This window comes from Spermophilus citellus (assembly GCF_964194105.1).
Source record: "Spermophilus citellus genome assembly, chromosome: 4".
NCBI lineage: Eukaryota > Metazoa > Chordata > Mammalia > Rodentia > Sciuridae > Spermophilus > Spermophilus citellus.
In genome coordinates this window covers 55,411,220-55,434,580 of record NC_138185.1, presented here as the reverse complement: position 1 = coordinate 55,434,580, position 23,361 = coordinate 55,411,220, and the positions used below count along the sequence as shown (strand labels likewise).

General features: G+C 34.7%; 1 protein-coding gene across 8 annotated transcripts in view; it reads left to right on the top strand.

Moving 5' to 3' along the window:
* The first annotated feature begins 64 nt into the window (after nt 1-64).
* The window catches only part of MEF2A (myocyte enhancer factor 2A), a 159,114-nt gene continuing 135,817 nt past the window's right edge, over nt 65-23,361 (top strand). For 2 of the 8 annotated variants that reach the window (XM_081288997.1, XM_081288998.1), the window contains exon 1: nt 99-258. The gene's annotated coding sequence lies outside the window, so the exon portion shown is untranslated. Of the gene's footprint in view, nt 259-23,361 lie in introns of all 8 variants that reach the window. The other 6 variants (XM_081288992.1, XM_081288996.1, XM_081288993.1 and 3 more) reach the window with 5 other exon arrangements.

The following is a 23,361-nucleotide window of genomic DNA, read 5'->3' as shown; positions in this document are numbered from 1 at the left end:
TGCGCACGCGCGCAGCAAGGAACAAGTTCCGGTCTGGCCGAGGCCTGTCTCCTAAAAATAGCCCCGGTGTGGGGATCCGTGCGCCGATGTCCCGGCGAGTCCCGGGCTGAAGGAGGCGGCTCTGGGCGGCGCGGAGTGCTGTGGCGGGCCGGGGCTGCGGCGTGTGCACGCTCGCCAGCTGTGCCGGAGATACGGTGAGGGCCGCGGACTGCGGAGCCGGCAGTGCTGGAGGGAGCGGTGTCTTGGTGTGGGGGCCAGGTAGGGCTGGGGTGAGGGTTCTGGGGCGGGGGGCAGCGCGGACGAGGAGGGGCGCCCGCAGGGCTCCGGGGACCCCCAGACGAGCCTCTGTGCTACTGGGAGAGGATCGGGGTTGCGGGTGCACGGCGGCTGGGCAGGTAAGGTACTGAGGGGTGGCGAGTGGTGTTTGGGTTGGGGTCCTTGAGGAGGGGCTTGGCGCCCGGGGGCGAGGTGGGGGCGGGGTGTCCCGAGGGCGGACCCGGGGGGGGGGGTCTGAAGGAGCGCTGCGGGGCGGGCGCGGGGAGGCTCGGCCGCGCGGGTTCGACGCTTGCAGCCTCCCGGAGCGCGCACTGCCTCTGGGTCCGGGGAGCTGTGGTGGACGTAGCCTTCTTGAAAGTTGAAGGAGTTCCTTGGGAGCCTCGAAGCCTCTCGGTTTCTTTCTCTTATTCTTGGAGGCCGAGGATTTCTTCGAAGGGATTGACCCCCTTCGTGCGGGGCGCGTCCTACCCTGTTGTTGGACTTGGAAGAAGTTCCCCCGCTTCTGCTTTGGGAGGACATTGGTCTAACAGGGAGAAACATTTAGGTCTGAACTGTGCGTGCGTGCGTGTGTGTGCCAGTGTCGGGGTCCTTATTTGGGGCGGGCCTGGGTTGAGGGCACCTGCGGGTGCGGAATTCGACAGCTTAGGGAGTCGCGTCGCGGGAACCGAGGGGGCATTCAAATATGTCCCAGCACGGGATCATGGTGTGTGGTAGAAACTTTGCCTTTTGATTCGGTATCATCTGTCTTTGAACATTGAGGGTTAAAAATAGAGGATAGTTCAAATAAGTTTGGGGAAGGTGAGCATTTCTGAATTAGGAAAAAATGCTTTTCCCCACCCAATAAATATAACTATAAAATTGTTGCTCAGACCTGAAATAGATTTCGGAGCTGTGAAAGGAGCCTCCTGTCATGATCTAGTGGGAAACTGTGTGTAGATTGAGTACATCATAGTGTGAACCTGTATTTTAGGGAGATTGGGATTCAGTTACTGCTTTTAGAAAGACCTGCTGTGATGTGTTAACAATGGTATACGTATTTTAAAACAAATGTTGTCTAACATTTTCCAAGTTTTTAGCACAGCATGTTTCCCTTGTGTCTTGTATCATCTGTTAGTATATAAAGCAGAGGTTCTCTAAAGCTGTAATTAGGTATATATTACACAAGAGTACTTTCCCTTTAAGAATCCAGCTGTGTTGTTTTGACAACTGCTAAGTACTCTAGTTGTCAGTTTAAAAATCTTTGTTACCTTGGCAGTACTGAACAGTCTGTGGAAAAGGTAAACAAAGTAGTTTTTTTTTAAAACATACAAAAATGACATTTAGAAAAATAATGTGAACTTAGGAAGTGAGGATAAAAATAACTATTGTACTATTATGGCTTTTGTATGTATGTTTGTTTTGTTGTCTATCTTCATTCATTACTTCTGTAAACGGCAGTTTTTACAGAGTCAAGTGTTTTACTAATGCTTTATAGAATTTATAGTTTATATTAAATATTATGTTTATACAAATGTCATGTTTATAAACATGTCTGTATGTCACATGAAACAGATGAATATTTGTTGTATATGGTAGTGCATTCATAGACACTGGAATCACCTTTATTTTAATTTTATTAAACATAGTTGCAAAGTGGAGATAATAATGTTATAATATTGAAAGTCTTCTGAAAAGGTACAACTAGCAATTTGGAGGTAGATTCTTAATTCTAAGAGTGCTTCCAAGTGATATTTATTTATTTACTAAAGCTGTCAATGCTTATGAAGTAATAGTGAACCTCTCTGAACACAATTATTTTGCTTACCTATTTAATTTAATTCACACTATAGTTACATATAAAATTATGGCCCTTTTCATGTTAGGAAAAGGGTGTTAAAGTTAAACTTAACTTGTCCTGTTTTTAAAAATTACATTATTGGGGGGGGTGTTTAGAGGAAAGAAAATAGCTTATTGAGTCTCAAAAATAATAATTATAATGTCACCATGTTAAATTAGTTCCAGAATAGTTTTCATCTGTGTAAAGGGTTTTTTGTTTGTGTTTTTACCCCCAGTAGGGGAATTAAACTTAGGGGCACTTAATCACTGAGCCACATCCCTAGCCCTTTTTTAATTTTTTGAGACAGGGTCTTGCCAAGTTGTTTAGGGCCTTGCTAACTGTGTAGAATATTTTATGTGTCCATGTGGCTATGTGTGACAAAAATTATTTGGGGGCATGGGTAAGTGTAATTGGAAATGTCCTTTAAAAATTTGAGTTGTCTCAAATGGCAGAGCTATATTTTTCAGAGCAATTTCATTATAGCTTTGTATTTTCCATTTATAGTGCAGTGCAGTTTATTGATATTCAGTTAATAGTAGTGTCATTAATTATGACTACCAAAGAGAAATATTTAACTAATATTCTGAGGGTGGTTAAGTAATTATAAAAATGTTTATTAGAACATAATTTTGAAGTTTGATGTAGTCTAGTCAAATCTTCTCACTAGATTTTATGTTTTGATTTAGGAAGAGGGAACCTATGTTTTTGATTTAGGAAATTTGTTAGTGGAAAGTAACATGCTTGTCAATTTTGGAAAGCCATTTTTTTCTCCTCCCTCTACTGCTTTTAGTTTGGCAAGAGGAATTTAATGTATACAGTGATGATGGCCATGGATCCTGGAGGCATTTCAATTTCAAATAGTCTGTCTTATATTCAGATCATATATCCCTTTTATTGGTTTGAAAGATGTATTCATGGAACATGTGGATGTTTCAAAGTCTAGTGTAAGTTTTATCAGTGAAGGGACAAGGAGAATACTGCTTTGTGGTTTGAAAATAATCACCATTATTTTTTTCCTAGATTAAAAAGAAAATCTGAATGGTCTTGGTAAATTGAGAATTGAGTGCCTTCTCTTTTGCATTGTTGAAATAATAAGAGAAGTTTAAATATGGAAATCGAATCAGTTTTTCAGTTAGATAACCTCATGTTAGAGGTTCTTTAATATGTCATGCTGATTTGCAAGCCCTCATAATGGAAGACTATTCGATTTTGTAGTCAGATCTTGAATCAGATACTAGCTTCACTACTGACAGAGTTATGAAATACCTCTGTAAAATGGGAAGACAATACACTACTTGCTTTAGAATTTAAATGAGATAATGAGTGTAAAAGTTTCTAGTTCCTAGCTCTGCCTAAGGCTTACTATACAAAAATGCATATTGCCTTATCTCCCTCCATCCTTCTTTGCTTTCATCTCTTCCTTCCTATGAAGATTACGTATGGTCCCTGCATTCTTTGCCAAGTGTCCAGTATAGATGTTTAGTGTTTTGGACAAAAGAATTTTATATATTAATACAGGAGAATGCTTATATATTTCTTTTGGATAAAATATCTCAATGTCTTAAATTTCTTGTTAGAAAATACATAAAATGTTTAGATTTTGGATCTACAATCACAGTTTGTTTCTAATTTCCATAAGCTCCCCCCATTTTTTTTTTTCAGTTAGAGTTAAGGGGCTAGACGAAGCACTGGGTTCGATCCTTAGCACCGCATTAAAATAAACAAACAAAATAAAGGCACACTGTCCATCTATACCCCCCTGCCCAACAAAACATGACTTGCAATATTGTTTGTCAGTCTGTGGCATGTCTTAAAAAAAATTAAAAAATTAAAAAAATTAGAGTTAAATATAAATAGTTGGCCTACTCTTTAGTAAATTATGTCTCTTAGAAGTTTTCTCTGAGAGCTGTCTTCAGATGTGGTATTTAAAGTTTGAAATTAGAAAAATGTTTTGATTAAGTATATTTAAAAATAATTTACTTTGTAGGTGATTTAGAATTTTTTTTATACTTCATTTCATCTGGTCTGTGAAACTAAATTGTTTGATTTATGTATAACTTCATCTGTGTATCCTTTAATAAATGGAACCTTTGTCCAGTTTTTTATAATTAAGACTATACACCCATTTTTTAATTAGTACTGTGCATAGTATAGGATATATGTTGGCTAGAGATGTTTTATTATAAATTTTGATGATTACTAATTTAATTGATATTTACTGAATTTAATATTATTTAATATTGTCTTAGTTGTTACTGAAGATGAAATCATAAGCACAGGCTAAAAAGTTAGCCTGGATGTGAGGTAGACTACCCTATTTGGACATTGATATATAATGATGGGTAATTTACTTCATCACTTTAATAACTGATGATGCAGAAAGCCAGAGGAATTGTTACTTAAACACTCATTAATTAATCAGACTTCTAATAAGACACCTTCCTATGGTTGTCTTGAGTTAATATTTTATTTTCTTAAAAAATAAAACTAGGAATTTAAAAAAATGCATTATGAACAAAGGTACACACAATGTTTTTAATAGTGGGTGGTGAATTTATTGTGCATGAGCTAGACCTTTTTACCTGGTCATTTTTGTTAACAGCAGCATGCAGGTTGACTTGGACTCATTTGAGGTATGATTTGTTTTCCTTGAAACAAAGAGCTGCTTCTTTTTTGACCTGGTAGGATAACTTGTAACTTTGGGGCCTTATTAAAACAAGGTGCTCTTGCATTGAGTAATACTGTGTTTGCCTCTCTCACCTTTTACCATCACCCACCAGCAGTCCATCTATATAAGAGATTGAAATTGTTATTTCTAAAATTGATGACATGTCATTTCTTCTTAAAACAAAACAACACAAAACAAAAAAAAAAAACTTTGAAGGCATGAGAGATCAACAGGCCCTAATGGAAGGGATAAGAGATTGGCCTCTAAAAATCAAACTGTTAAGTGAAAATAATCACTCTATTTATTCTGTTTTTTTGTCAGGTTCTTTGAGAATCAGTGTATAAAATAGTGATAACATTACCTAGTTCATAGAGTTCTTGAGAGGATTAAATGAGATGTATATTGCAAAGCACAGTGACCGTATAGCATGCAGTGATTTCCCTGCTATTATAACTGTCACCATTACAGCCTTTGTAAATATTAGTCCATAGCTCATGTCATAATGTGAATCCAACCTGTCTTTCCGTGTATTTTCATGCTGATGCCTTCAACTTTTATTTCCCTAGCCCTGAATTCTCTTGAGCTTAATATCCACTTGTACATATAGTTGGAATCTTAAACATATTAATCACATGGCTAAGATAGAGCTAATTTTTCCTCTCCTGCAGCCTTCCCATGCCAAACCCTTCTGCCTCTGCTGGCCTTCCCTATCTCAGTAAATGACAATATTCAAAACTAAAAACTCATGTTATTACTTATTCTTTCCTTTTTTTCTCAAACTCAATCCCTCCTCAAGTCCTGTTGTATCTTCCCAATTTATTCTGCTGCTCTTGGTCTTTACTGCCACTTCTTTGTTTTAAGCTATCATTATCTCTTGGGTGAATTACTGCAATAGCCTCCTAAGTGGGCTTCTTGGTTCTTATTTCACCCAAATTCTTTCTCACGCAGTAGCTCTAGGGATTATTTTAAGAGCTTAAATTAGGTATTATTTCTCTCCTTAAAATCTTTCAGTGACTTGATATTCCTCTAAAAATAAAGCCTATACCCCTTTTTGTGGCTTAAGGCCTGAAAGATTTTTCTTCTTGTCATTCTTCCTGTCATTCATTGAATACCAACCACAAGGGCCTTTCTGTGCTCCTTCAGTTCTCTATGTCCTTTCCTCTTGTAGGACCTTTTGCACTTTTTTTGTAATACCTGCTTGGGACAGCTTTCATATGATTGGTTCGGTCAAACACATTGGATCTTGGCCCAAACTTGACTTCCTAGAAGCCTACTGTGACCCCATCCAGTCTGTTGTTATACTCCATTAGTTTACTTTCTTACACATATTATTTCTTATATACTTTGTTTTTAAACTTACATAATTTGTACTTAACTGGTTTGTTTAGTTATTGCTTATTTATGATTTTTCTCATTATGTGAATGTAAACTCCATGAAGGCAGAAGCCTTGTCTGACTTGTTCACAGCTGTATCCCTAGGCATTAACAGCACACTGTGGAAGACAGTAAATATTTGAATCTTTGCTCATGTTCCCCCCCCCCCCCCCAGTGATTGGAATGATTCCTTGCTCATATACTTACTGAACTACTTAACTTTAAGTCCTAGCTCAAATGGCATCCCATATGAGATTCTCGTTTTATCCTCTTCAAAGTTTTTCCTCTCTTGGGTGTTTCAAGAGCCTTAGATGTGTACATTATTTGGAGAATAAATCCCATTTTAGAGTATTTAGGGTATTGGAATTGATATTGCTAGGTTAAGCTCCTATGTCAGGAACCAGCTTGCTGTTCTGATACACTAAGTACACACCAGCCAATCATAGTGCATGACACTAAGTGAATTCTCAGTAAATGTTAAAGTAAGTGAAAGTTATCAAATCAGTTGAAATAACTAGCCATTGACTAGTTTTCCCAGATCAGACTTTAAAAATCATATTTTTCTTGATTATAAGTCTTGCCTTCTACATTGTATATGAATTTTAATACCTTACCATCAGCATTATAAAGGAAGAAATCTGAGAGGATTGAGGATTTGAGGATCAATGGCAGTTCCTGAGATTTCATTTTGCCTTTTTGCTAGGCAGTGAGTAGCCATCCTGTCTGAGAGCTATATTTCCACTTTGAAATATATATTCCTATTGTACCTCACTGACCAAAACTCCCCACCCCCAGACTTTATTTCCTCCTTATATTTATCCACCCAACTTATTATTAGTTATTTCAGAAAGATTACAAGTCAGGGGAAACTTGGTATGACTTAACACAGTGTGCACAAAATATGCTACTTATTCAGCTGTATTGCTAATGATGGTTTATTGAAGAGCTTCTGTGGCCGCATTAGGAACCTAACTATCATTTGTAATAGTAGAAAATCATTCTACATTCAAATAGTTAATTTACAAATGGTCTTTTGGAGCATATCTCATTTGCGAGTTTGGGATTACTTTAGCAAAATATTCTGATACTGAAAACCTTTCTGTTTGCTGTTAAACCTAATTTGATGACATGGATTGTGATGGGAAGGGGAGAGAAGCTAGGAATTAAGATTGGTTTGTGTATTCTTTTCCTTTCAGAAATGGCTTAATTTTCCCAGAGTAAAGTTTTAATATTGACAGAACACTTTTTTTTTAAGAAATTGAAATTTAGTGAAAATTATAGGAGTAGTATAATGAACTCCTGTATACTTGTTACCTAGACTCACTAACATTTGTTTTATTATTTTTTATATTTCAGAGTGACCTCAGAGTCTCGAGACAGATAATTTTATTTACTGTTTGAAGCTCCTTGATTACATCTTCTGGAGTATTCTAAAGATGTACATTTATTCAGTAAAAGTCAGATGCACATCATCTAAGGAGCAACATTACAGATGGCTGGAAATGCTGCATTAATGTACTATGTATGTTGCTAACAAGGCAACGACATATTAAACATATAGGATCATTGAGTGTATCATATTAAAATGTGGTATCAGGAATCTACTATTTAGATCTCCTTTTTTCCCCTCCCTTTTTTCTTTTTCCTGTTGTAATTATCTTTATTACATTTTAGTTTTTTATTTTCTTTATTGTCGTAATGGTGTCTCATAAGAACAATGCCATATTCTTATATATTCCCAGTATGTATATTCAAGAAACTCAATATTATTATTTTGTACAGTTTATATTGAAATTTATCCAGTTGTGCCAATAATAGTCTTTAGTATTTTTTTCCATTCTAATAGTATATGTTGCATTTTCATTGTCGTAGTTCTTATATTCTTTAAATCTGAAACAGTTCTTCCAAACTTTTTCGGTTTTTTCCTGACATTAATAGTTTTGAAGAGTGAGTACAGGCCTTTTGTTTTGTAGAATGTCAGTTTGGATTTATTCCTTTGCTTATTTATAATTACATTCAGGTTATGCCTTTTTGGCAGGAATCCCATGTAAATAATGATATATCTTTAGTTCATCACATCAGCAGGCAGTATGATGTCACTTTAACCATGTTGGTAGTATTTATTTGGATCACTCAAAGTTTTCCTTTCAGTTTTTTCCCTTATAATGGGTGTTATCATCTTGTTTGTTGTTATTGAATAATCTTTGGGAGACACTTTGAGACTGTGTAAATATTTATCCACCCTAAAATATTCACATAATGGGTTTAGCCTTCAATGGTGATTCTCACTTGAATCAGTTATTATTACAGTGGTTGTAGAATGGTGTTTTTCTGTCATTTCTTCTGTGTTATTTAGTTGGCATTCTCTTCTAATGTAAAGACTTCTCCTTTGCTTATTTTGTTACCGATATGAATTCATAGATTCTTTTTTTTAATAAGTAGGTTTTTCTCTACTACCTATCAGTATTTTGATGTTCCACATTAAGGTATGCTGTTGATACTGGAATTTCCTGGAATTGCATTGTTTCAAGGTCCTTTCAGTCTCTCACTTTAAGAAATTTTATGTTGATTCCTCAAATGGTAAGTTGTAATTTCTCTTTAAGCTCCCAAAACTTGTTAGGAGAAAGTGTTTTCCTTTGAAAGTGTTAATAAACTTAATTAACTACTTTTACTTGATTCTGCACTTGTTGTGTCTTGTTTTCCAAAACATTTTAAGTTTCTAAGGAGTAGGAATCTTATTTTATAGTTCTTTACATACTTAGTTCCATAGTGCCTTGAATATGGTTGATAGTCATATCTTATTTATAATGTATAATAATAATGACTTAATGTTATCTTTATTGCTCTTATACCATAGTTAAGTATTGTTATGTTTGTTACAACATTTTAACTAATTTTGTGGAAACTTTTATGTTTAAATTGGCAGTTCCTGTACTCCATTTTTAGATGAAATAAAAAAGTTTTGCAGCTTTAAAATTTAAATAGCCTCATTTTTGAGATTAAAGTATGCAATTAAAGAACATCAAAATGTCTAATCTTGGCATTGCTGTTTTATAGTGTTTTGTTCTTTTGCAAATAATAAGCTTCCTGGGCATCACTTTAATTATAAAATGAGGTAATATCTAGATCCTTTTACACTCTTTGTTACATTTGCTATACCTAATTTTCATTAAGTTTTTTAAATGAAAGTAAAGTGTTACAGTGTATAATAGAAAGAATATTTGTTTCTCAACTAGAAATCACTGGATTTGAATTGTTTGTAACCATTGTGTTAATTTGGTTATTTTGTTAGCTGGATTGAGGTTGTAGCTCAGTAGTAGAGTGCTTACCTATTGTGTGTGAGACCCTGGATTCAGTCCTCAGCACCACAAAAAGGGAAAAAAAATGCTGTTGGCATTGTGGAGAGAATTATTTGGAGAGAGTTTAGATTAGTTATCAGGGAGAATGATTAGGAGAGTGTTAAATTGTTTGAAAAGGGTTAATTAGGAGCTTTGAACTATGGTATTAAGAGGAGGACTGAAGAGATAGATGGATTTGAGAGAAAGATAGGAAATAGAGCTAAAGAACTTAATGATGGAGGACATGTTGAAGGTGAAAGAGAAAGAGGAGTAATGGTTAGAGGATCATGGCTTATGCATTTGGGGAATCAACAAGTTGTTTACTGAAATAAGAAGTATGGAAGGAAAATCAGATTTGAGAGATGACAGAAAGTTTACCTGGGAGAAGAGAGTGCCCTGGAATGATGGAGTTAGAGTAGGATGTACGAATTTACTAGTAAAAGTGCAACAGATCCTGATAATGAGATGGTTTAGGGATTTGGCTATGGAAATGACATTTGAAGTAAGATGGAAGTGAAGGTATGAGGTGGTCAGGGAACTGAGAGAACTTAATCTTAAGGACTTGTCTGTGGTAAGGCAGGGGACCCTATTTTAGATGACCTCAAGGTATTCAGTGTTTGGCCTTAGAAAATAGAAATTAAAAATTTCAAATATTTTATTCTCAATTAGATAGTCTTAAGCTAAAATGTTAAGTTTTGAAGAAGAGAAAAAAATCTGAATTTAAGTTTTTCTTTTTCCCTAAGAGGAGACTGTTGCCCCCAGTATTAAAAATGTTCTTCAGTAGTGGCTAAAAATGATGAAATATATCAGGCATACAAAATGATAAGAGTGAATAATGTTCGTGAAAACTATCAGGAAGAATGCAGTGGGAATCTTAGTCTCACTGTCCCTTTTCCTTCTTCAAAGTTAATCATTTTAAGTTAGGATTTATCCTTTCTCATTCATTTATTTTTAAATAACATATTACTGAATAGTGTAGTGTTTCACTTATTTTGAAACTATGAAATGGTACTGAATTCTGTAGTATCTTCTGTAATTTATGTCTCAACAATCAAACTGTAAATATTTACTCTGTTCTTTTCATTATAATAAGTTGGATATTACTATTGGAACAAAACAATGGGATAATATGTCTTTGATGAAACATTTTGAATTGTCATTATTTACTTAGTTTTTGTATAAACTAGACTAATACCATGAGTATTCCTTTTTAAAATATTCCCCTCAGTAAAAGATGTTAAAATTTTTTATTATGGAATAATGTTGGACTTAGAAAAAGATTGTAAAAATAGTGTACTGTTGGGGCTGGGGCTGGGGCTGGAGCTCAGCGGTAGAGTGCTTGCCTAGCATGTGCAAGGTCCTGGGTTCGATCCTCAGCACCACATAAAAATAAATAAAATAAAGGTGTGTCAAATAAACTAAAAAATAAATATTAAAAAAGTGTATTGTGTATATTCTTCACCCAACTTCTTCAGCTTACATAACCATACTGTAATTATCAAAACCAGGAAAGTAATATTGGTATAGTGCCATTAACAAAACTTAAGTCTTTGTTTGAATTTCATAAGTTTTTCTCTTAGTAGCACTTTCTTGTTTTAGAATCTAATCCATGATTAGATTTATTATGATTAATTTGTTTATTATGATTAATCCATGATTAGATTTATTCATTGTGTCTTTTATTCTCAAATATATGATCTTACCTTGTTTTTTCCTTGTCTTTTATGACCTTTGCTTTTGAGGAGTATTGGTCATTATTTTCTAGATTGTCTCTTTGGATTTCTCTGATTATTATGCTTTTTTACAGTAATACCACTGAAGGAATTTTATTTTGTCAGAAGATGTTTCATATTAGGGGTACATGATGTCAGTGTCTTATTCATGGTACTCTTAATCTTGTTCACTTAATTAAGGTGGTGTCTACTGGTTTCTCCCCTGTAAAGTCAGTTTCTTTTGTAATTGATAAGTATATTCTTGGATGTATTTCTTGGCTATGCAGGTTTCCCATTTCTTTTAAGGCCATGCTAATATCCGATTACTTTTCACACTTTCATCCATTCTTTATGGCATCTATTGATAGAATTTATCTGCAATAATTAGTACTGTAATTATTTTCCTAATGGTGGGTTTGTAGTTTCCTGTTCCTTTCTTATTTATCAATTGAAATTCTTCTGAAATGAAAAGATCCTTGCTGGGTGTGGTGGTACACGCCTGTAATCCCAGCAGCTCAGAAGGCTGACCTGTAATCCCAGCAGCTCAGTAGGCTGAGGCAGGAGTATTGTTGGTTCAAAGCCTCAGTGAAAGTGAGACCCTAAAGAACTCACTGAGATCCTGTCTCTAAATAAAATACAAACTAGGAGTGGGGATATGGCTCAGTGATTGAGTGCCCCTGGGTTCAATCCCTCCCTCCAAAAAAAGATATTACTTCATAATTTCTTTTCATTTATATCAGTACAGACTCACAGATACTTATTTTATTTTGTAGGTTATAATATGATGCTATCATTTATTTTATTACTTAAATTGTTCTGCTTTGGCCAATAAAAGAGCTCCATCCTGTTGATTCTTGTTTTTTTTTTTTTTTTTTTTTTTGACATTCCTCCATCCTTTTTCAGGCATTTTGCTACTTCCTGCTATTATAAGAAACTTCAGGCTTATAGTTTACCTGCTCAAACCCTGGAATCATTCTCTTTTCTAAGGGGCCCTGGCTTCTTTTTGTAGAGGATGACATAAGAAACCAATATCTGTCTACTAAGATGGTTCATACAGTGGAGTCATTTTTCCCTCCTAATCATTCATTTCAGCAGTTAGAGCTAAGAAATATATGTGTGTATACTGACCCACAAATCTACACTCAGTTTTGTAACACGGCATATCTATTACTAAAGGTTGCTGTGCTGTGCAGAATCCTGCAGTGAAAACCATGTAGTTCATAAGATCAATGATGTTAGGTAAACAACACTCAGAAACTTTGTCATTGACACATTAAAAGAAAGGATAAGAACCTAATAAACCTAATTAAAAGAGTAGTGTGGTTTTAGACATGTTAAATTGTCATGTAATACATAGTACATGGTAAAGATGACGCTCTACCATGAAAAAGATATGAAGTTTGCTTCTGAGTTTCCCAAGTGTTGTGGCTTGTGAGTTATTGTGAAATGATAGAATGAGTTATCAGAAATCAGATGAAACAGCTGGGCACAGTGGTACATGCCTGTAATCCCAGCAGCTTGGGAGACTGAGGCAGGAGGATCACAAGTTCAAAGCCAGCCTCAGTAAAAGTGAGGCGCTAAGCAACTCAGTGAGACCCTGTTTCTAAATAAAGTACAAAATAGGGCTGGGAATGTGGCTCAGTGGTTGAGTGTCCCTGAGTTCAATCCCTCGAACCCCTGTCCCCGCCAACCCCCCCCCCCAAAAAAAAAAAAAAAAAAAGAAATCAGATGAAGCTTAACACCAGATGTGGATGAATGTGGCTCTTAACACATGCGGTGTGGAATGTGGTAGCACATTAGAGTCCGTTTGCCTAGAATATTTGGCAATTTATTCTTCATTTTTGTAATAATTTCGTATTCCCTCCCTCATTTCTCATCAGAATGCAGTCAACTTCTTTAATTTTTCTTTGTATTTTTTGATATTCTGTTTTTAGTTTTTAGCTTTGTGATTCAAGGTTGTGGTTTTTTTAATTATTATTTTTTTAGTTGTAGATGTACATAATACCTTTGTTTATTTTTATGTGGCCCTGAGGATTATCCTAAGTGCCTCACGCATGCTAGGCAGGTGTTCTACCACTGACCACATTCCCAGGCCCTCAAAGTTGTTTTGGTATCCTCAAATGCTTGTTTGTATATGTCTGATTCTGTTTGGAGTATTGGCTTAGTTTTTTCCTGCTTTGAGATTGTTTTTTTCTGGGAGTTCCCCACTTGCTATGTGTCAAATTCTGCTCCTGATTTCCTAGTCTTTGCTTTTCTTTTGCTCCTTTTGATGTTTTGAGGGTATTTTTACAGTGTTACTAGATTAATAATTTCCTCTACTTTCATGTAGGACAGTCCTCTTCCATGGTTTTTGTCTCTTTTAATGGATGAAGATGGATTGGGAGAATTCCAATGTTATGATTCTCTCTTGTCTTTTAGGACTTGAAATCTTCTTCTTCTTCTTTTTTTTTTTTTTTTTTTTTTTTGGTTTACCATACAATTGCCAAAGGATATTTTTCTTTAACCTGTTCCCTTGTTGTCCCCTTACGAGCTTTGTGTTTCAAAGAGTATCTCTTTATATGGTTTCCAGCATCTTAAATTATGCCTTGTCCTTTAAATCACGAGAATATTGAAATTCCTTCCCTGTAGTCTGTGTTCTAGTCTACCCAGACACTTTTTCCAGCACTTTCAGATTTAGGATGACTGAATATTTTTGATGGTCCTTCACAATAACTCTTAGACCCCCTTTGCTAGCCTCTTTGCCACAAGCCTTGTGATAGAGTGAGGGTGGGTGAGAGTTTGAGAGATCAAGTGCTGGACTTAGGTTATTCTGTTTTCGCTAGGAGTGTTTTGCAGCACATCATTTTTTGTATTCAAGCTATGCTGAAAGTGTGGTTTTATGTAGAATTTCCTTTTCCTCCTTCTCATTCCCCCATGATTTAGGATTTTTTTTTTTTTTTTTTTTTGGAGTGAATTAGATATGCTATCACCATTGCCTCACTGTCTGAAATCTCTACTTTTTGAAGGAGGGAGGGGTAAGGAAGAGTTCATTAACTTAGATTCTCAGTGCAGTAAAGCTTTTAGTTAGGACAAGACTTAGGCAGTCAACTTCTACTTAGGCAGTCAATTTACACTGGTGAACTAGAGATTCCAAAAAGTATCTTGGACTGGGAGAAATAAGTTAAATTTAAATGCTCTTCATTTTCATAGCATTCAAATGCTGGTTCTGAGTTATTGCTAGAGTCTTAATGCTTTTTTTCTGAAAAGTGAGGCTATTAATTTAAAATTTGGGGTCTGTTATGTAAATTGGAAATGGGTGGTTTTATTAATAATGTAAAGTTTTCTGAAGAGGTGACTTCTAAATTTGTGAATGGATTTATTGTTATGTTCTTTGGAAATCAAATTATATTACCTCTTCCCATTCTTTTTTGATTTTCTCAGTTTTATTTTATGGTCTTGACAATTGTCCATCTCTTCCAAGAAATAATAGGTGTGATGCTGTTCTTTGACTCTGTATTAATTTTGTTTAATAAGATGTCCCTAAATCTGTTTATGGTAGCTAGAGTTAATTGGTTCTGTCTTTTATGCTTTTTTCCCCTGTTTTATAAACATGAGGAATTATGCATAAAATTTCTTTATGATTGATTTTTAGAATTTAGTTACATAAAATATTTATTACCTTTGAACTCTTTCCCTAGATTTTTTTTAATAGCTCTGTTTATTTAGCTTTTTCTTTTTTATGTGGTACTGGGGAACAAACCCCAGTGCCTCACGCATGAGAGGCAAGCACTCTACCACTATATACCAGTTGTTGATGGATCTTTATTTATTACTATGTGGTGCTGAGAAGCAAACCCAGTGTGTCACGCATGCTAGGCAGGCACACTACCAAAGAGCCACAACCCCAGCCCCCTTTCCCTAGATTTAACAAGGTTTTCTTTACTGTTTTTATGTTGGAGTAGAAATTGACTTGTTTCATTAGTCATTATACATTTTTTTTTGAAAAAAATATCAACCAAAATTACAGGGCATATTGACTTTAAATATCAGAATTCTTTTGTAATATAAATTGAAACCTTTTGCTACTAATGATATATCTTTGGAATTATCCACATGGCTTTCTAATGGTGTTCAAATGTAGTCAGTTTCGATTTCCGTTTGTCTATCATTGGAACCTCACTTATGAGTTTTCATTTCTTTTGCATAGTTTACACAAGTCTTAAATAATGACAGAGTTTTTACACTTTCATCTCCTCACTTTAATGAACATAATGATGGATTGGGGAGTTCAGGCAAGGAAGAGTTCAGAGGTAAACAGGGTATGCTCCTTGGAAGAATTCATATTTGAACTCGGATATCAGACGTGGAAAAAATACTACACATAGAACAATTGGAGCAAAATAACTAAAACAGGAAAATCAGATATGTGTATAGGCCACGGTTTGGCTAGATTTGAGGTTTTTGGAAATAGTCATTGGTAAGGTGATAAAGAGATCTTGATGCCAGATTGTAGATTTTCTTAATATTTTTTGCGGGGGAGGTGGATACCAGGGATTGAACTCGGGCACTTGACCACTGAGCTACAGCCTCAGCCCTATTTTGTATTTTATTTAGACATAAGGTCTCAGTGAGTTGCTTAGTGCCTCGATTTTGCTGAGTCTTGCTTTGAACTCTTGATCCTCCCTGCCTTAGCCTTCTAAGATGCTAGGATTACAGGCGTGCGTCATTGAACCCGGCTCAGATTATAGATTGTCTTGAACACTGAGCAGTTTGTACTTTGTTCTTCAGGTGAAGAAGAGCCATTGAAAGTTTTTAAGCTTGGAAGTGGCCACAGCCGTCTTTAGTCTGTCCACATAATATAATAATAATGTTCATGTCCTTTTTTAAAAAATTAATAGATTTTGGTTCCTTAAAGAATAGTGCCTAGGACCACTTTTCACTAAGCAAGTGCTAAGCTTATTTTTTAATTTGATAGTTTAAAGGGAATTGATGAGAATATATATGGATAAAGATATTAAGATTGTCCTTTTTTCATTCTTCCTGTATCCCAGTTTTTTCTTGCTCACCTTTCCCAAGCCAGACCAAACACTGTTGTCTGTGATGAACTGATTCCTTCCAGAAAGTTTTTCTACTTTAAAATCCTATAGTATTTTGTTTTCTGTCTTACTATATTCATCAAGTTTGATCTTCTATCAAGGTAGTAGATGTATACTACTCACATTGCATTTATAAAATGTCTTATTTCTTGGATTTTTTTTCATGTAGATTCCCAGTAAATTTATAGTAATTTAATCAAATTGCTGACTTACAAATGACTGTGATTTTTGCATTTTATAAAGTTGTTACTGATGTAGGATTTGGACTCAGTTAAGATTTTGAAATGATGACTTTTAAAGTCATTTCTGTTCTACTGATGTAAATCAGTAGTTTTCAAACATTTTTCTTCCTAATATGGGATTCTCTAAGGTGAAATGTTGACTCACATGAACTTTTATAATAGGGAAGTAAAGCAATACAGTAATTTATAATTACCACAACTATCCTAGGGCATGTGGTAGATTAACAGGTAGAAAATAATGTGTTATTCTGTGGGCAAGTACTTATACATCTCAGTTTTCTTTCACTGAAGAAAGCATATCGGAATATAAGCAAAGAGGATGCTATAAAGATAATCTTCACAGCCACATCAGTGTTTATATCAGCTCAATTCACAGTAGATAAGCTGTAAAGCCAACCAAGTGCCCTTCAACAGATGAATGGATAAAGAAAATGTAGTGTATATACACAAAGGAGTATTACTCAGCCATTAAGAAGAATGACTTTATGATATTTTCCAGTAAATGGGATGGACTGGAGACTATCATACCGTGTTGTCATGCTAAGTGAAATAAGCCAGTCCCCAAAAGCCAAAGGTTGAATGTTTTTGTTGATCTGTGGAAGCTAACCTACAATAAGGGAGGAAAGGGGAAGAATAGAAATTCAGTAGATTAGACAAAGGGGAATGAAGGGAAAGGAGGTAGGATAGGAGTAGGATAGGAATAGGAAAGACAGTGGAATGAATCTGAAATAATTTCTCTATGTACATATATGAATTCATCAGTGAATCTCACCATCATGTACACCCACAAGAATAGGGTCCTAATTAGAATAAGATATATTCCATGCTTTTATAATTACATCAGAATGGATTCTACTGTTATATATAACCAAAAGAACCAATAAAATAATCTGAAGTCACTATCTTTTAAGATTCAAATCTATAACTTCAGAGATCCCAGATTTCTTGAGAGAACTCCCCAGTTGTTATGATGTGCATCTTTCAAGATAGCTTTAAGAACTTTCACAATTGTTATTTTCCACCAGTTAAGTGTTTTCGTTATTTGTTTTAAATTGGTAATTTGTAGTTCAGATTTTACTCCTGATCTGAGGTTTTTTCCAGTTCTAAATTTTAGGAAATTGGTGAATGTTGTGAATAGCGTAGCCAAACTTTTTCTAGATTCTGGCTAAAAGCCATGTTAACATAGAAGTCTGTCTGATAGACTTTGACAGTTTACCATATTGTTTAACTTAAGTGATGTGTGTTTGGCCCTTATGTTAAGTCTATAGTGTTACATTTCAAAGTGTACCAATTTTTAAACTATGTGTGTGTGTGGGGGTGGTAGTTGGGGGCACTAAAGGGGATAGATTTCTCTAATGTTAGCTCAGAAGGTTGCACCCATAAGGTTGGTTTGAATGACAGACCAAATGGAATTTTAGCATCTGAGAAGGCATATCTTTCACTTAAAGGATTAGAGCATCATCAACATGCAGTAAATTTGTGAAAACTTTAAATATGGTTGCTGATTATAGATTTGGGGTAGGAATGATAAATTATTTGGGAGAATAAAGTAAGTATTATTAATTTACCCAAAGTGCCTAGTTAACCTGTGGCATAACACCGGATATGAGTATCACTAGGGGGGAGGTGTTAGATATCATAAGGAAATGTTATTATAGAAAAGAAAATCTAAATACTTTCTGAGGTTTTAATTTAGATAATAGCTTGAAATGAATATATCTGTAAAAACTTGTGTACCAGTGATTTTAGCAGCATTTTTTATAATAGGCAAAAAGTAGAAACGATCCAGATGTCCCTTGATTGCTGAAGGAAAAAGTGAAATGTTTTACTCCCATATTATTTGGCAATACAAGGAAGTTAAGTATGGATACATCTGCAACATGGTCGAATGTTAAAAACATGATGTTAAGTGAAAGAAGTGAGTCACAAAAGAACCACTATTGTGTAATTCCAGTTGTATGAATGCTGGGAATAGGCAAATCTATACAGACAGAAAGTTGGTGCCCCACTGCATAGGCTGAGGAGTAAGGGCTTTTAGGGTAGAGGTGGGATATGAAGAGTGACTGTTAATGGGTACTTGAGTTTCTTTATATGAGTATGGAAATGTACTGGAATTGGGTGGTGGGGATGGTGGCATATTCTGAGAAAATAAAAAAATAACATGTAAGTGTATACTTTGGGTGAGTTGTATGGTATATGAATTATATCTCTTACTTTTGGGGAGGCTCTTGGATAGTTTGGGTAGTATAGATGGAAGTAGAAGGGGATGGGGGAAAATGGGCATTTCTTGACATTATATCATAATATCACATTATGACATAAATGCTATTCTACACTACTTTCTCTCTCCATTAGCTAAGAATATAATAGGTTGTGTTTTAGTGGAGATTTTATTTTTTATTCATTTAAAAATTTTTTTCGTTGTAAATGGCTCTATTATTTATTTATTTATGGTGCTGAGGATAGAACTCAGGACCTCACACATGCCAGGCAAGTGCTCTACCACTGAACCACAACTCCAGCCCTTAGTTGAGTTTTTATAAGAACCCATCTTTTATTTTACCTAGCATTGGGGCTAGAATTATACATTATTCTAGTTGATAGAATTAACCTTGCCTATTCTCTTAACCTTTGTATTTTTTTTTTGTTTTAAATTAAAGTGTTTTCCTCTTTCCAAGGTTATGCGTAATTTTGTTTTATTCATCTGTCCATTCTGTACCTGCTTTGCTTTTTGCTCACACCTATTGAAATTTGTGTGTGTGTGTGTGTGTGTGTGTGTGTGTGTGTGTGTTTACTTCCTGCATTGGAACAATTCCTAGTTTAATGTGTATGTCCAGACACTTGTTTCTTAAATGCTTGCTTCTGTGAAACTTTATTGACTTAGAGATATTTCTTTTTATGGACCTTGGTGTTATTTTTTTTTTAATTCTAGCCTCAGATATTTAATGATTCCAAATATATTGGCAAATGTCTAGTTTGGCTTTTGTTGTAATACTTGTCTTTCCAATATTTTGAACAAAATGATGACTTTTTATAGGGATGCTGTTAAGAAATAGACTTCCAGTGGCATTCTACATCTTTGTATTTGTCCATTTGCTGTTTACTTATGGGAGTGCCTATTCTTCCACAGGTAATTAGAATGGTAACTATGATTAAAAAAACAGCTACAGTGATTAGCAGGCACTTAAGAGTTTTTACCATATACAAGTCACTATACTAAAGACATTACATGCTTATTTAATCCTTACTACTAAACTTATGAGTTATAGAAACCATTACCGTACTACTTTTTAGATGAGGAAACAACTCAAAAGATGGTGTTGGTTGTTCTTAGTCTTTGTGAGATCAGAAAAACCCTTTAATTAGACACAGCTTTTCAGCACAATGTTGCTGCAGTTTATCCATGTTTGTATTTATAAGTAATTTGTTTCATTTTACTATTGATCTGTGTTTCATATGTGTTTGTATTGCATTTTTCTTTGATGGATATTTTGATTGTCTTCAGTTTGAAGCTGTTGTGAATAAAACTAGAAACATTTGAGTACAAACCTTTGTGTGGACTTATGTTCTCATTTTTCTTTGGTAAATACCAAAAAGTAAGATTGCTGGGTCACATGGTAAGCGTGTTTTACTTTGTAAGAAACTATGTGATTGTTTTCCAAAGTAGTTGTATGATTTTGCAGTCTCACCAACAGTGAATAAGAGTTCTGGTTTCTCCATAGCTTTGTCAACACTTTGTATTGTCAGCTTTTTCAGTTTAGCCATTTTAGTGGGCAGATAGTTGCATCGTATTATAGTTTCAATTTACAGTTCTTTTTTTTAATACCTTTATTTTGATTATTTATTTTTATGTGGTTCTGAGTATCGAACCCAGGGCCTTGCCTGTGCTAGACAAGCGCTCTACCCCTGAGCCACAATCCCGCCCTCAATTTACAATTCTTTAATGAGTAATGGTATTAAACATTTTTCATTTACTTATACATCTCCATGTTTTCTTTGGTGAAATGTCTATTCATATCTTTTGCCCATTTTTAATTGAATTGTTTGCCCTTCTTCTTGCACTGTGATCTTTATAGTCTGGATAGAAGTCTTTTTTATTCTCTTCATTGTGTTGTGGATATTTTAATCACCTGATGGTATCTTTCAAAGTGGAATGTTTCAGTTTTCAGTGTCCTTTGTTGTTTTTTCGTATACACTTGCATATTTGTTCTCATGTGGTTGGTTGTAGTGTTCAGGTATGAAGAATCAGTTTGTAGTGTTGTTTAGGGCTTATGTTTTCACTGATTTTTCTGTCTACTCATTTTATCAGTTATTGTGAAGGAATGTTGAATGTTACAGCTGTTGTAGATTTGTGTATTTCTTCTTTAGTTCTGCTAATGTTTGCTTCATGTATTTTGAAACTCTAGTATTGACTGCATAAACTTGTAGAATTATTTTGTAATTTTAGTAAATTGAAACTGTAAGCATTATAAAATGTCTTTTTACTCCTGATGATATTCCTTCTTCTGAAATCTACTTTTTCTATTATTAATAAAGGTACCCCATTTCTCTTAACATCAGTATTTGAAGACATGTCCTTTTCTATTTTATTTTCAACCTAATTGTATTTCTATATTTATAGTGGATATTGTGTGGACAACACTCAATTGGGTCTTGCTTTCTAAAATCCAGTCTGAGAATCTCTGCTTTTAATCTTATTTGACAGTCTGTACCTTTTAATTGAGATGTTTAGACCATGTATAGTTATACTAATTATTGATATAGTTGGGTTTAAGTATTGCCACTGTTGTTTTCTATAGGTTCCACCTACTTTGTGTTTCCTTTTTCTTTTTATTTAAAAAATATGCATTCCACTTTGTTTTTCTTTATTAGTCTTTTAATTTTTTTAATTTTAATTAATAATAATTTAATTTTAATTTGTTATATATGACAATATAATTCTTTATTCATATTATACATATAGAGCACAATTTTTCATCTCTCTGGTTGTACACAAAGTGGAGTCATATCCTTTGTGTCTTTATACTTGTACTTAGGGTAATGATGACCATCTCATTCCACTGTCTTTCCTACTTTGTCTTTTTAGTGGTTGCTGTAGCCTTTTATAGCATACTTCTTGAATTTGTCACATTTTACACCTCTGACCACTGTCTCCTATTAGTAACATCTTACAGTGATATAGTACTTTGATAACAATTGGTGAACATTATTACTAATTTCTACTGTAGGGTTCAGTCTATATTGTACAGTTCTGCTACTGGGTTTTTTTTTTGTTGTTGTTGTTGTTGTTTTTATTCCTGAAGAACTTCCATTTTTCCTGTAGGGCAGGCCTGGTTGTGATAGTTCATCTCTGCTTTTGTCTGTTTAAAATATTCTTATTTCCCTTTCATCAGTAAAGGATATTTTTGCTTTATGTAGATTTTAGTTGACAGTTTTTTTTTCTTTGTAGTACTTTACCAATGTTATTCATTTGTTTAAACTTGTTAGCATTATTTATTTATTTAATTATTCTAATCAATTATATGTGACAGCAGAATGCTCTTAAATTCATTGTACACATATGGAGCAGAATTTTTCACTTCTCTGGTTGTACCCAAAGTAGGGTCACACTATTTGTGCAATCATACATGTACCCAGGATAATAATGACCATCTCATTCCACCACCTTTTCTACCCCATGCCCCTTACTCCCACCCTTTGCCCCATCCAAAGGTCCTCCACTCATCCCAATCTCCCCCTCCCCCATATGGATTAGCATCCACTTATCAGAGAAAACGTTCATTCGGCCTTTGGTTTTTTGGGATTGGCTTACTTTGCTTTGACATTACTTTTTACAAGAAGTCTGTGATAAGTTTTAACTGTGTTTTAGGTGTTATATATTCTCCTACCACCTGTTAGCTGCTTTAAAATTTTTCTCCATGTCTATTTTATCAGTTCATTTTGTGCCTTATTGTAGTTTCTTTGTGCTTAATCTACTTTACGTTCATTGAGTTTCTTGAATAAGTGGATTCAATTTTCCCTCAGCTTCAGAAATCCTTTTGTCACTATATCTTCAGATATAGTTTTCTGTCTCTCCTTCCTTCTGGGACCACAGTTATACCTCTTTAATTTTTATTTTTTAACTGTCCTTGGTATTTTCAGTTTTTTTGATACTCTTCTTTCTTCTTCTCTTTGCTTCCTATTTTTAAATCTTCAATTTAGTGATCTTTTTCCCTATATTGTTTAAACTGCTGTTAAGTCCATCCAGTTTATTTTAAAATTTGAGATATTGCCCTCTCATCTTTAGAAAAATCCATTTGATTCTTCTCAAAATCATGTCTATTTTTTTGTTCCTGTTTGTTTTTAAATCTTTTAATATGCTTGTGATATTTTCAGCTTTATGTCTTTAAAGATATCATCAGTTACTTTCTTTCTGGGTTTCTTGTCAAATATTTACCCAGGTATGAGTTACACATTTCTTCATTATGTTCAGTAAGTTTTGATTAACTTCTAGATATTCACTACATGATTGTCTGAATTTTATTAATTTTGTCTTAAGAGATTTTAATTTTGCTTTTGGAGACTGTTAAATTTAAAATATTGAGCCAGTTAGACTTGTTTTCAAATGTTATTCTGTGAGGTCTATAGGACCAGTAATTCACCCTAATAAGGAATGATTTTGCTTCAGTTTCCATGGGGACTTTCTCCCTTCTGGTCAGAACTTGAACATATCCCCCATTCTTAATGTAATCATTGAGAATATTTGAGCCTGCTGCTCTTTGGTCAGTGTTCTTTGCTTAGCCTTGTAGAGTTTCATTTTATTCGTGCATAGCTTCACATTCAGTGAAAAACTGTAAAACTGTGTTGTCAGGTATGGTAGC